The following is a 13,193-nucleotide window of genomic DNA, read 5'->3' as shown; positions in this document are numbered from 1 at the left end:
GGTTCCCTTTTTGCATCTTAATTGTTTTTGAATCATTCTTTTGTAATTTCCCCTTTCCTTTAATTGTCCATTAAAAACAAAACTAAACCCATTTACCTCATATCAGTTCTGACTCAAGGTGATCTTTCCTTGGATTTCTGAAACTATAGATACAAATTAAAGAAGACAACCATCTTTCTCATGTAAAATAGATGGTAGGTTTGAACAGCTGACCTTTTGTTTAGCACCTCAACACACAAAGCACTGTACCTCCCAGGCGCTTTATTGGATGTTTCTATCTTCATCAGTCCACTCTTAGCTTCAGACTATTTTCAACTGCTTCATATACATGTGAAATTTGAATAGTGAATAAGTAAAACCAAAGAATAATTGATGGCTCTGAATTTTTATGTTGGTGATCAAATATTGAATATACTGCTGGAATATTGAATATTTTACTAGTCCATTGAATGAACTGCCAGAAGAACAAGTCAATTGACCTTGGAATAATGCAGTCAGAATATTCCTTAGAAGGGAGAATGGGAAGACTTCTTACTGTATTCTTGGAAATATTATCAGGAGGGTCCAGTACCTACAGATGCCATCATACTTGGTAAAGTAGAGGATCAGTGGAAAAAAAGAGGAAGATTCTGTATAAAACTTATTAATATCAAGGCTAACGCAATGAGTCTATGTTACTGATGTAGGAACAACCCTTTGTAGTATTGCATGCAGTGGGTGAATCTGCTGCAAAATTCTTTTTTAAGGTTTAAAAGGCAAAGATGTTGCCTTGATGACTCAAACATGTCTGACCGAAGATATATCTTTTTAAATCATCTTATACATATGAAATGTGTGTGATTATAAAAAAAGAAGACAGAAAGCAAATTGATGAATTTAAACTGTGACATTGGTGGAAAATATTGAATATAGTATCTGTTATCAAAAGAATAAGCAAGACAATTACAAAAGAAACACAAGCAGATTGCTCCTTAGAAGTAAGGTAGTGAAATTCCAGCTTGGTTATTTTTTACATCTCATCAGCAAAGATCAGCCACTACTACTGTTAACTACTAACAAGATAATCCACAGCAATATTCAACACCTTTATCTCACTGAGGCTATCTTTAGTTCTCACAGTTCCACTACTTCAACAGACAAATTTTCTTCTGGTAACTGATTCCTCCTGATGATATGGACGTGTGCATCAAAAACTTTTCTAATAGGATGAAAAGAAAACCTACCAACTGGGAACAAACATTTGGTAATACCATCTCAGACAAGAGTCTTATAAGGAAAGTTTATAAAATATTCCTGGGCCTCCTGAAGAAAAAGACTGAAACCCAATTACAAAATGGGCAAGAGAAACAGAAAGAATTTTCACAGAGGAATTATATTCCAATGGCAAACAGATACAAGAAGAAATGCTCCTAATCACTGACAGTATGGAAGATGCAAATCAAAACAACAATGAGGTACCATCTCACTCTAGTAAAATGGCAAAGCTTAACAGGGTAGCAAGTAATAAATGTTGGAGAGGATGTGGGGAGAAAATATCTTTCATACATTGTTGGTGGTATTGCAAAATGGCACAATCACTCTGGATGACAGTTTGGCGCTTCCTCAAAAAGCATTCCATATGATCCAGCTATTCCACTCCTTGGAATAAATGAAGAGAAAATGAGAAACAGAGATTTGTGAACCAACTCTGATAGCACCATTATTCACTATCGCAAGAACACGGAAAAGCCCAAATGTCCAACCACAGATTGAGAAATTATGATACATTCACACAATGGAATGCAGCATGTAGAAGTAATGGTTTTGTATCTTGGAATTTTTACCTAACTTGGAAGAGACTGGAGAGCATTATGCTGAGTGAACTAACTCAGTCCCACAAGGACAAATATTGCATAAAATCATTATTGTAGAATGAGTATAATTATCCCGGGGTGGGGGGCGGGTAAAGGACGGTGGAAGCAGAGGGATGAGTATTGCTGGAAGAGGGGGATCAATCACAGAATTGTACAATTTGATGGGTGGGATGGTGATGAAAATTGGAAGAATCTGTTCTTTAAAACAATGTATTTGGATTTTGTAAATAAATATTAAAAAAATAAAAAATACATAAATATTTTCTCCAATGATGAAGGAAAAAATGGATTTTTTAAAAAAATAATAAATAAAGTAAGAAAGTCTGGCAACATTGAGTCATGGTCCATTTTCACTGGCTCATTTTCAGACATAGGTCACCTGTTCTTGCTTCTTATCTGTCTTAATCTGGAAGCTTCACTGAAAAGTGGATCTCTACTCACATTTGAAATACTGGTAGCATAGTTTCTAGGTCACAGCAACACGCAACCTGCTACAGTTTGTTAAAGTGATAGTGTGATTTTCAGATAAAGAGGATGAAGAGTGCTCAAATCATTGCTGCTTTTAATTGCTGTGGAGTCCATTCTCTTTCTTGGTGACCTCGTATATCCAGAGTAGAACTGCTCCAGATGGTTTTCAGATATGATCAACAGGCTTGTCTTCTCAGACATCTCTGGGTGGGTTCAACTACCAATCTATTGGCAGGTCTTTCAGCAATTAAGTGTTTGCAATCACCAATTCTGTTCTATTATTTTGTTTTCTTTACCGATTTCTTCAGATAAGCTTTTCTAAACATAAACATCTTCCAAAAGAAAGCTCTTAAGAAAAACGTTCAAAGAAATCCAGGATAATTGGTATCTTGCTACTTAGCATATTGACAGAAAGGTTTTTATTAAAAAGCCTCTTGCTATTTAAAAATCTGCTTTCAATTAATATATGTTCCTCTTATTTTCAAATTTTCTCTTTTGCTTGAGGTATGGTGGCTTAGTGGTGTCTTAGAAGCTGCACTGCCATTTTAAGGTACATGGTTCAAATCCACTCACTGCTCCATAAGAGATAGATGGACTGTGAGATTTACTGCCTCTGAAAACCTCTGGATGGTCAACTATGAGATAGTTTCGGCTTGACAGCACACAACAACAACAACAAAAATATCAACAACATCAAAAATATTGTTTTAGAATATTGAGCTCAATGACAGTTTGGTTGTATTAACAGAAGCAGTTCTCCAACTGTTTGTATAAATGGATCTTTGACCATATGACTTTGAAACTCTTCTCCCTAAAGGAATGGAATCTTTCCCCTACACCGTGAATTTGATATGGAATTGCTACTTTTTTTGGCTAATAATATGTTAATATGCACATAAATCACAAACAGTAACTGGGAAAAGCACTGTTTGCCCCTTGTTACTCTGAATTTTTACATAAGAACATGCCTGGGCTAGTCTGCTGGCAGATGAGACAGTAGAACAAAGGCAAATCATCCCATTGACACCAGATATATAAATAAGTTCATCTAGACCAAAATTGCACAGCCAATTGCAGCTGAACTTGCCTAAGCAATGCCAAATTTTGAGCAAAACACTTATTGTTTTATAATATAGATTTCTTTTCAGAGCTAGAGAATTGAAAGGTAGCAATGTAGTATTCATTGTTCTGTCTTTCTCATTGCAATTGGGTCAGAACAACACATAACTGACACTCTAACGGGTTTTCAGAGTCTATAAATCCCATGAGAGGAGATTGTCCATCTTTCTCCTGAACTGCCTGCCTTACCAACTAGGCCTCCAAAGCTATCTAGCATGATTATAACAATAGAAAGTTGATAAAAGAGTTAAGTTTCTCTTTGCTACTTTATTATTTCCTCCTGATGTTCTTTGGTGATCCATATTTGATTTTCAGTGAAATTAGAAAATCGAAACCTGGATACTGTTGTTAAGTACAAATGAGTCACTTGAAACTCGTAGCAACACTATGTACAATAGTTCTGATCCCTGTCCTATCCTGAGCCAATCTCACTGTCTCTGACATACTTGCCATTATTGCCATAGTCACAGTGTCAGTCCATCTTATCCAGGGTCTTCCTTTTCTGTGCTGTCCTTCCATCTTTCCAAGCATGATGTCCTTCTCCAAGGACTGATCCCTCTTAGCTATTGAAAATTTTTCCAATAGATTTTGTACTCTGTGAAGTGTGATATACCATAGTTAATCATTGGAAATTTAGTCAGTGCCACCACCATCAGAACAAATTTCCTCGTTTTTTTCCCACATCTAAAGGAAAAGATAGGCCCTGTTTGTCCCAATCATTTATTTATTCTTCCTATTTTTATCCCATTTGTTATTTTCTTTATTCCTACTATTTCACTGTTATTACCCTGTGACTATGATGTAGCAATAAAAATGCCATCTAAAGAAAGCATGGCTGCTTACTTTTGTATATTGTTGTTGTTGTGTACCATAAAGTTGAATTGACTCACAACTGATCCTCTGGCAGGTTTTCAGGGGTAGTTAATTGCAGGGGAGGAGATTGACTATCCTTTTAAGTGTTTTACCATATCCTAGGTTGTTGTTAAGTGCCATCGAGTTCTAGATGACTCATAGAGATCCTATGAACTAACGTCCTGAACACGTATAACTTTGATCGTTTCTCTAAGTTCATAGTTTCCAGAGGCAAGCTATTTCAGAAGTGTAGGGATAATTATTAAATTACCACTTGTTGTTGTTGTTTACCTTAGAGTTGGAAGCAGCCCATAGCTTACCCTCTGGTGGGGTTTCAGAGGGACTTAAAATAATGTCTTCAGTGTTCTAATAGCTTAAAGAATGACTTATAATTTCAGCTCTTGTTCTTTACTTTCTTCTAGGGGCAGTGGGGTTAAATTGTTGTTTTTTCTATTTGATGGAAATGTTGAGTTCGATCATTAATTTACTTCTTTGCTTCTTTCTTTCTTTTTTATGTGCTCACTTACTGCTATGAATGAAACACAATGTTTATAAATAATTATATGCATACCAATAAAAAACGTCATTAAATATATATAGAGTGAAATTAGCACATAAAAATGCTTTTTAATATAAATTAGAAAAAGACTATGAATAACAAATGAAAACTCTGCCCTGTACTGTGCCATCCCCATGATCTCCTCCAGTCTCAAGCCCATTGCTGCAGCTACTGCATCAATTCATCCAGTTAATGATCTTCTTTTCTTTCAGTGATCATTTACTTTTCCAAGTATAATGTGGTTTTTTTCCAAGGACTGGTGCCTTCTGACAATATAAAGTAAATGTGTGAGACAAAGATACACCATCTAAACCTCCAAAGAATACTCTAATAGTACTTCTTTCAACATGCATCAATTTTTTTCTTTTGGAAGTCCAATACTTTTTTACTAATATCACAATTTAAAGACTTCAAGGCTTCTTCAGTCTTCCTTACTCATTTTTTAAAAGATCAATAACAGATCTGCACATTATGTATAGTAATAATTACCCCACATGTGATTTTATCTATCTTATGGAACACATTGGAAATAAATACATCAGGGTGGTGATTTTGGTGGTGGATTTATGATTGTTTTAGTAATTTTCTTCACAATTTTTATTTTTTCCGTTTTAAAAAGTTTCATAAGAATGTATAATTATAGAAAATAACACATGATTAAAAGGTAGTGGTTTAGAAGCATTTTGAGGACAAGAGATGTAATTTATTCCCAAATTCTTTACACTCTAGCACCACATTGGGAAGTTTGGTAGGCAAAGAACACAGTCCATGAATGAAGCACTACTGTAGACAACAATTCAATAGACTAACTAGAGCCTCAATTAATAGAAAGAATTCCAAGGTACAGTGAGATAAAACAAGGATTGTGTTTACACACACACACACACACACACACACACACACACACTTGCTGTCATTCTTGTTCTAAACCAACAAGAGAGATTTGAGATCCAGAAAAGTACCTTCTTATCACATAAGCAGCAGCCTTTGAAAGGTCCCTTAATTGCTTTGTGCTTCATTTTACTTTCTGTAAAACAAGTATAATAATTATCTGTGCATTCACTGTTTCCTTAAGACAATATTACATGGGTATACCATGTAAGAATGATGAGAAAAAGAATGAAGGGAACATCCCTTCCATTTTGATTAAAACTATCTTTCTTTCTCCAGGAGGTCTTTCTTGAATACTATAAGTACCATCCTACTTGGATTTGTATTATACTCAACTAACATCATAACATGTCATTCAAACCCTATGCTGGATGTATACATTATTTCCCATTTCTTTCTTTTCATGCAGTTCCTCACAGAGAGAATCATACTATAGGACTTTACTTTCTATAAAAAAAATGAGAAGTTCTTTTGTAGACATGGTGCTTGCTATGTTCCAGGTACTCACTACTCCAAGCTCTTTGATACTGGATAATTTCATTCTGTCAATAACAGCATGAAGCAAGTGAAATTTTTCATTCCCATTTTATGTTGTTGTTTGTTGTTATGTGCCGTGGAGTCACTTGCGACTCATAGCGAACCTATATACAACAGCCCTAAACCCTGCTCTATCTTGTGCCAATTGCACTGCCTCCGACACACCCATCCCAATTACCCCAGTCACTGAATCAATCCATCTCAGAGAGGGTCTTCCCCTCCTGTGCTGCCCCTCCACCCTCCCAAGCATGACGTTCCTCTCCAAAGACCGGTCCTTCTTTATAACATGTCCAAAGTATGTCAGATGAAGCCTCAGAATCCTTGCTTCCAAGGAAGAGCCTGCTTTAACCCTCTCCAGGATGAATCTGTTCATTTTCTTAGCAGTCAATACTCTTCTGATGAGAAAAGTGGACAAAGAGGTTATGGCACTTTATTAAGGTCCTATACCTCAAAAACAGTAGAGCTTTGCTTTAAAGTCTTGCTCTTACTTACATAATAATTAATAGTAGCATAAAAGACTCAAAAGTAACCTCAGCTTCATTGCTGTTGTGTCAGAGATTGACCCTCCGTGGAGTTTCCAGAGGTTATAAGTGACATAGTAGGAGATTACCTATATTTCTCCAGAGAAGTTACTGGTGGATCTGTATCACCAGAGAGGTGCCATCTATGGGTTAGCAGTGTCTCTCTCTACTCACTATGCCATCAGAACTCCTGCTTCAATGGTAGACTCCTCATTTTCCAATTGAGAGATTGTGAGAGATTTCCTATTAGCTATCCTACCATGGAGGCTTGCATCTTGCTATGAGACTGAACAGGTTTCATTAGAGTTTCCAGATTAAGATAGTCTAGGATGAAAGAACTGCTTCTGAAACACAATCAAAACCCTATGAATGAGAATGTTTCAGTCTGCATCCTATTATGGTAATGGTTTCATTCTTTGAGTATGAATGCACAGTGAATTGGGGTGTCATTCATCGGCACAATAATATTAGTGTTTGATAAATATGTGTTATTTATAAACCAAACAAAAACCCACGTTCAGTGAATACAATTTTATTCAGAGCAACCCTTAAGCATGTTTCCAAGTTTATACATTTTAATGATAGGCACAGGACAGAGCAGAGTTTAGGGCTGTTGTACATAAGGTCATTATGAATCGCAAGTGACTTGATGGCACATAACAACAACAATGATAGGAGGTTGCTGTTTTCTCCCATGGAGTAGCTGGTGGATTCAAACTGTTAGAGACATGCAGCCTTTCACCATCATTCAACATTGATGGAGGAGTGTAATAATCTTTCTAGCAAAGGTGATAGAAAATTTGTAAAGATTTTATCTACTACAAATGATACAGCAGGCAAATAAAATTCTAGGCAGTATTTTAATTATACAAGAGAATAAGAAAACTCTCTTTGGGAAGAGAGAATCTTTGTGTATATATTAAAAACTTATTGAGATGTTGAAGATAGAAAATATTCCATCCACCTCTTTTTCCCCCAGTCAATTTTTATTATAAAAAATATATATGAGCAAGAAAGCATTGGAAATTTCAACAGTCTGTACACGAATAGTTCAATGACATTAAATACATTCATCGTGTTGTTCAAATAGTACTAATTTTATGTAATTTTGTATTTTACACTATACTTACTTTGTGCTTATTTCAAGCCTATGTACGAACTCAAAAATTCTTTGCTATGAAATCAGAAGTAACTCATAGCTGATCCTCCAATCAGTTTCTGAGACAGTAAATCACACAAGAAGAAATTGCTCATCTTTCTTGCAAGGAGGCAGTGGTTGATCCAAACAGCTAGAAAGGCATTGAATTTGGGTTGGCACTCCAACTCCATATAGATTATGTCACCAGAGTTCTGTAGCATATATATAAAATTCAGGAAGAATAAATATAACCTTTATACCTGTTCAAACTAGAAGGGGATTGTTGGAATAATCACCAGTTACCATCAAGTCCATGCGTGTGGCAGAGTATACCTGTGTGCCATGCAGTTTTCAGATCATCAGATATTTCTTCTGAAGTGCCTTTGGGTGGTCTAGAATCTCCAACCATTTGTTTAGAAGCTCACTTAAGTTGGTAGAATAGAGAGGATTAGAAAGAACATACTAAATACTATGATTCTCACCCATTCTCACTAGGTTTTAAAAACAAAACAAGCAGTCTGTTTAGAGTTAGCCTGGTGAAACTGAATAATCCTCTGGTGATCAGAACCTGATCTGGAAAGGCAGGCTCTTAGGATCATTCTTTCAGCTTTGTCCAAACTCACACGTGTGTGCAAAGTCTAATCATTTTCCTTCTCTGTGACTGGGTTTTCTTATCTGTCATTTGGGGAATTAATAACAGCCTTTCCTTGGAAAGCATTTTGAAACCATGCCCTGAAAGGTGTTGGTTGTCCCTCTTGTTATTAATATTATGCTATACCATTACAGACCAGCCAGGGCTCAGAATAGGGAATGTGATCCAACCTCGTCTGATGTTATTGTAACCCCATGAGCCAGTCAGCTTTCTTTTCTTGCTGACCCTGATGGCCTTGTTGCTACTCGATGAAACTCTGCCTTTTGACAGCTGGCCCAGGGTCGTTCAGTTCAGAGCAAAAGTAGGCCCTGCACACACAACACTTCGAGGACTCTTGAAATGATCCAGCTGGGGTGGATCCAGATTCCATTTGTGCCAATTGGAAAACAAAGTATGAGTCCAGCCAAGGGAAGTACATCAAGAAGGAGCAACACTTGGCTCTTCCCTTAATACATGACAGTTTGAACTGCTGCATTTTTGTTTTTTTTATTATCTACCACTAATATGAATATTTCCAAAGCCCATATACTTATCCTCTTGGCTTTGGAACCTTCCACTATGATGGAAGCCTTGTAATTTTAATTTCATTTGGCTGAACTGTGCTCTTCTGAGAGACTAAACTGTAATTACCTTTCGGGTGATTTCACCTCCATCAATTCTTTTCACATTCAAAGAGGCATTTTGATAGACCCTAAAGAGGTAAACCTATATTTTGGGTTTCATCAACATTAGAAGAGCAGACTTCAATTGCAGCAGCTTGTTTATAATCTCATGGGTCATTTCTGTTTTCATTTTGCTGGAGATTGATGTAGATGTAGTACAGAAAACAATAGCAGGATAATACCATAATCCTCTTGGTTTCCACAAGGGTTACTAACTAGCACGTATTCAGAGATGTACATAAGAATCTTCTGTCTTTATGCTCATGAGTACACAAAGGACCCCACAGTCTGCTGTCTATCCCTAGGGAATTAAAAGCAAATGTGCATCCTATAATATTTCTGCAGATTAAGTTATTTGAAAAGTGTTTTCTTTTATAATCACACAAATACATCTGTTCTTGTTTTTCAGGCTGGTAACCAGATCTCAAAAGGCCAGTAAGTAATCTCTCTTCCTTTCTTGCTCTTAACTCTCTCCTCTCTCCTTTAAGCTTTGCTCTGATACATATACTATGGGCTAGGTGGGTAATCAGGCACTAAAAATCTACAGTGACTGCAGGTCATTTTTCATTTATTATTTCTTCTGATGCCTTTGCTTTTCTTAACTTTACACAGTTAACGAATGAGGGGGGGAAAGGTTGATGAGAAGGTCAGTCTATTGTGTTGCCTTTACCCTTCCTAAGTCTGTTTACACTCTGAATCACTTGACATGCTGCACATTTTTCTTTGAACTCCAGCTCTAAGCAGCAGTCTTTGAAGATGCAGAATGAACCTACATTGTACATATGAAATCTTATAGGCTGAAAGAACCAAGGGACATATTTTTTAAATGACTTGTAGTAAGAAGAGAGCATCTTCAGTTATTGGTGGTCAATTAAGATTAAACATTCCATAGTTAATCTTTCAGAGAAACTCAGATTGGTTTGCGTAATCTATGGAAGGATTGTTTCTTCACAGTAACAAATTAACATGCAATGTGTCCATTTCTGGTTTAGTGAGAGGAAATTACTATTGTTCATGCTTAGTACCACCTCTGTTTTGTAGTAAATAATATACATAGGAGACTAAAACTTCCACAACAGAACTCTGGAGGTGATCTATTCTATCCTTGAAAGTAAATATTGAAGACATTCAGAAAAAAATGAGATTGAAGGATGCCTTCAAATACATTGCATGAGTTTGCAACCAACAATAGAATATTAGTAGCTTGTGAAACATGTTTACACTTCGGTAGATTTGTATGTTAGAAGTTAATATATAGTTAAAGAGACATGGCAGTACAGTTGTCAAAGCTCCTGGTTATTGATCAAAAAGTCATTAATTCTAAATGGAAAAATGCTCTCTGTTGGTGGACAGGAAGACTCAATATGATGAAAATGACAATTCTACCAAAACAACTCTATCTATTCAACACAATCCCAATACAGATAACAAATTCAATTTTCAAAGAAATTGAAAGGGAAATTGTCAAGTTTATTTGAAGAGGAATGAGACCCCGAATAAGCAAAGCACTTCTAACAAATAAAAATGATGTATTAGGCATAACTCTCCCTGACATCAAAAACTACACAGTGGTAGTAACCAAAACAACATGGTATTGGTAAAATGACAAACACATAGATCATGGAACAGAATTTAGAACCCAGAAATAGGCCTATCTATCTATGGTCAGCTGATATTCTACAAGGAAGTAAAACCTTTCAAATGAGGAAATGACAACCTCTTCTACAAATGATGCTGGCAAAACTGGACTGCTACCTGCAGAAAGCTGAAACAGGATCCACATCTCACACCATACACAAAAATCAACTAAAAATGGATCAGAGACCTGGAAGTACAGCCCCAAGCCATAAAGTTCATAAGAGACAAACTGGGATCAAGCTTAGACTGCCTAGTTTATGATATGTTGTTGTTGTTATGTGCCGTCGAGTCGTTTCCGACTCATAGCGACCCTAGGCACAACAGCCCTAAACCCTGCTTTATCCTGCGCCAACTGCACTGCCTCTGACACACCCATCCCGATTACCCCCCTCCTGCGCTGTCCCTCCACCCTCCCAAGCATGATGTCCCTCTCCAAGGACCCGTCCCTCCTGGCAACATGTCCAAAGTATGTCAGACGAAGCCCCAGAATCATTGCCTCCAAGGAGTAGCTTGGTTTAATCCTCTCCAAGATGAATCTGTTTGTTTTCCTGGCAGTCCATGGTACATTCAGTACCCTTCTCCAGCACCACAGCTCAAAAGCATCCACTCTCCTTCTGTCCTCCCTAGTCATTGTCCAACTCTCTGAGGCATAACAAGCAATTTCAAAGACCATGGCCTGTATCAGGCACACCTTAGTCTCCAGAGAGTTTATGATATAGGTTGTCAAATACAGCAAGAAATAAACAATCTGGAGAGGATAAAACTGATGAATGGGACCTCCTAAAAATTTAATGCCTGTGTGAACCAAACATTTTCCAACAGAGTGAAAAGAAAACCTACTGACTGGGAAAAAATATTAGGCAATACCATCTCAGACAAGTTTTCAGAATACTACAGGGCCTCTTGGCACCAGCAGCCAGGAAATTAAAGAATTATTGTATTGGGAAAGTCTGCTGTCAGAGAGCTCTCCAAAGTACTGAAGAGCAATGATGTCAGGCTGGAGATGAAGGTGCATCTGATACAGGACATGGTCTTTGCAATCACTTGCTATTTATAAAAGAGCTGGACAATGACTAGGGATGATAGAAGGAGAATTGCTGTGTTTGAGCTGTGGTGTTGGAGAAGATTATTGAATATACCATGGACTGCCAGAGAACAAACAAGTTCATCCTGGAGAGGGTAAAAACAGGCAGATCATTGGAGGCAAGGATTCTGAAGCTTCATCTGTCATACATGTTGCAAGGAGAGACCAGTCCTTGGAGAGGGTCGTCATGCTTGGAAGGCTAGAGGTACAGTGCAGGAAGGGAAGACCTTCAATGAAATGGATTGATTAAGCGACTGGGGTAATGAGGGTTATTGTGTCAGAGACAGAGAGATTGGCACAGGATAGAGCAGGGTTTAGAGCTGTTGTAAATAGGGTCACTATAACTTGCAGGCGACCTGACAATACACAGCAACAACAAAAACAGGGCCTGCACAAGAAAAAGACTGGTAATACAATTACTAAATGGGCAAAAGACTTTTTCACAGAAGAGGACATCCAGATGGCCAACAGACACATGATGAAATGTTCAAGTACACTGGCAATAAGAGAGATTCAAATCAAAAGCAAAATGAGACACTATCTCATCCCAGTAGCAATGGCAAAGTTTAAGAGTACAGCAAGTAATAAATGCTGGAGAGGATGTGGAGAGATAGGAACCCTTATACATTGTTGGTAGGATTGTAAGATGATACAACCACTCTGAAGGGCAGTTTGACATTTCCTCAGAAAGCTTAAGATAAAAATTTCATTTGACTCAGCTATTCCACTGCTTGGATTATACCTCAGGAAAACAAGAACGGAGGCATAAATAGAGATTTGTACCCCAATGTTCATAGCAGTGCTATCCACCATTGTGAGAACGTGGAAACAGCCCAAATGTCCAATCACAATTGACTAGATTGAGAAATTAAGGTACATTCACATGATGGAATACTATGTAGGATAAAGGAGCAATGATCTTAAAAATCACTATCTAACTTAGGAGGGACTGGAGAGCAATATACTAAGTGAACAAATTCAGTCCCGTAAAAACATTTCTATTGTAGAAATAGAATAATAACTAGTAAAACACATATGAGGATTCAAGGTGCAAAGGATAGGAGCAGAGAGGTAAAGATGGGCAGTGGGGTAATCATAAGGTCACAAAATTTGATGGGGAAAGAAAATGGGAAAGACTTGGTGTGAAAAACAGCACATATGAACTTTATAAGTAAATCAGTATAAAATATAAATTTTAAATTTTATGATAATCATAATA

Source organism: Elephantulus edwardii, unplaced genomic scaffold, assembly GCF_000299155.1.
Source record: "Elephantulus edwardii isolate Elephantulus edwardi_28Jun2011 unplaced genomic scaffold, EleEdw1.0 scaffold00070, whole genome shotgun sequence".
In the NCBI taxonomy this organism is placed as follows: domain Eukaryota; kingdom Metazoa; phylum Chordata; class Mammalia; order Macroscelidea; family Macroscelididae; genus Elephantulus; species Elephantulus edwardii.
The sequence above is the reverse complement of the archived record's forward strand: the minus strand, read 5'-3'. Positions refer to the sequence as shown.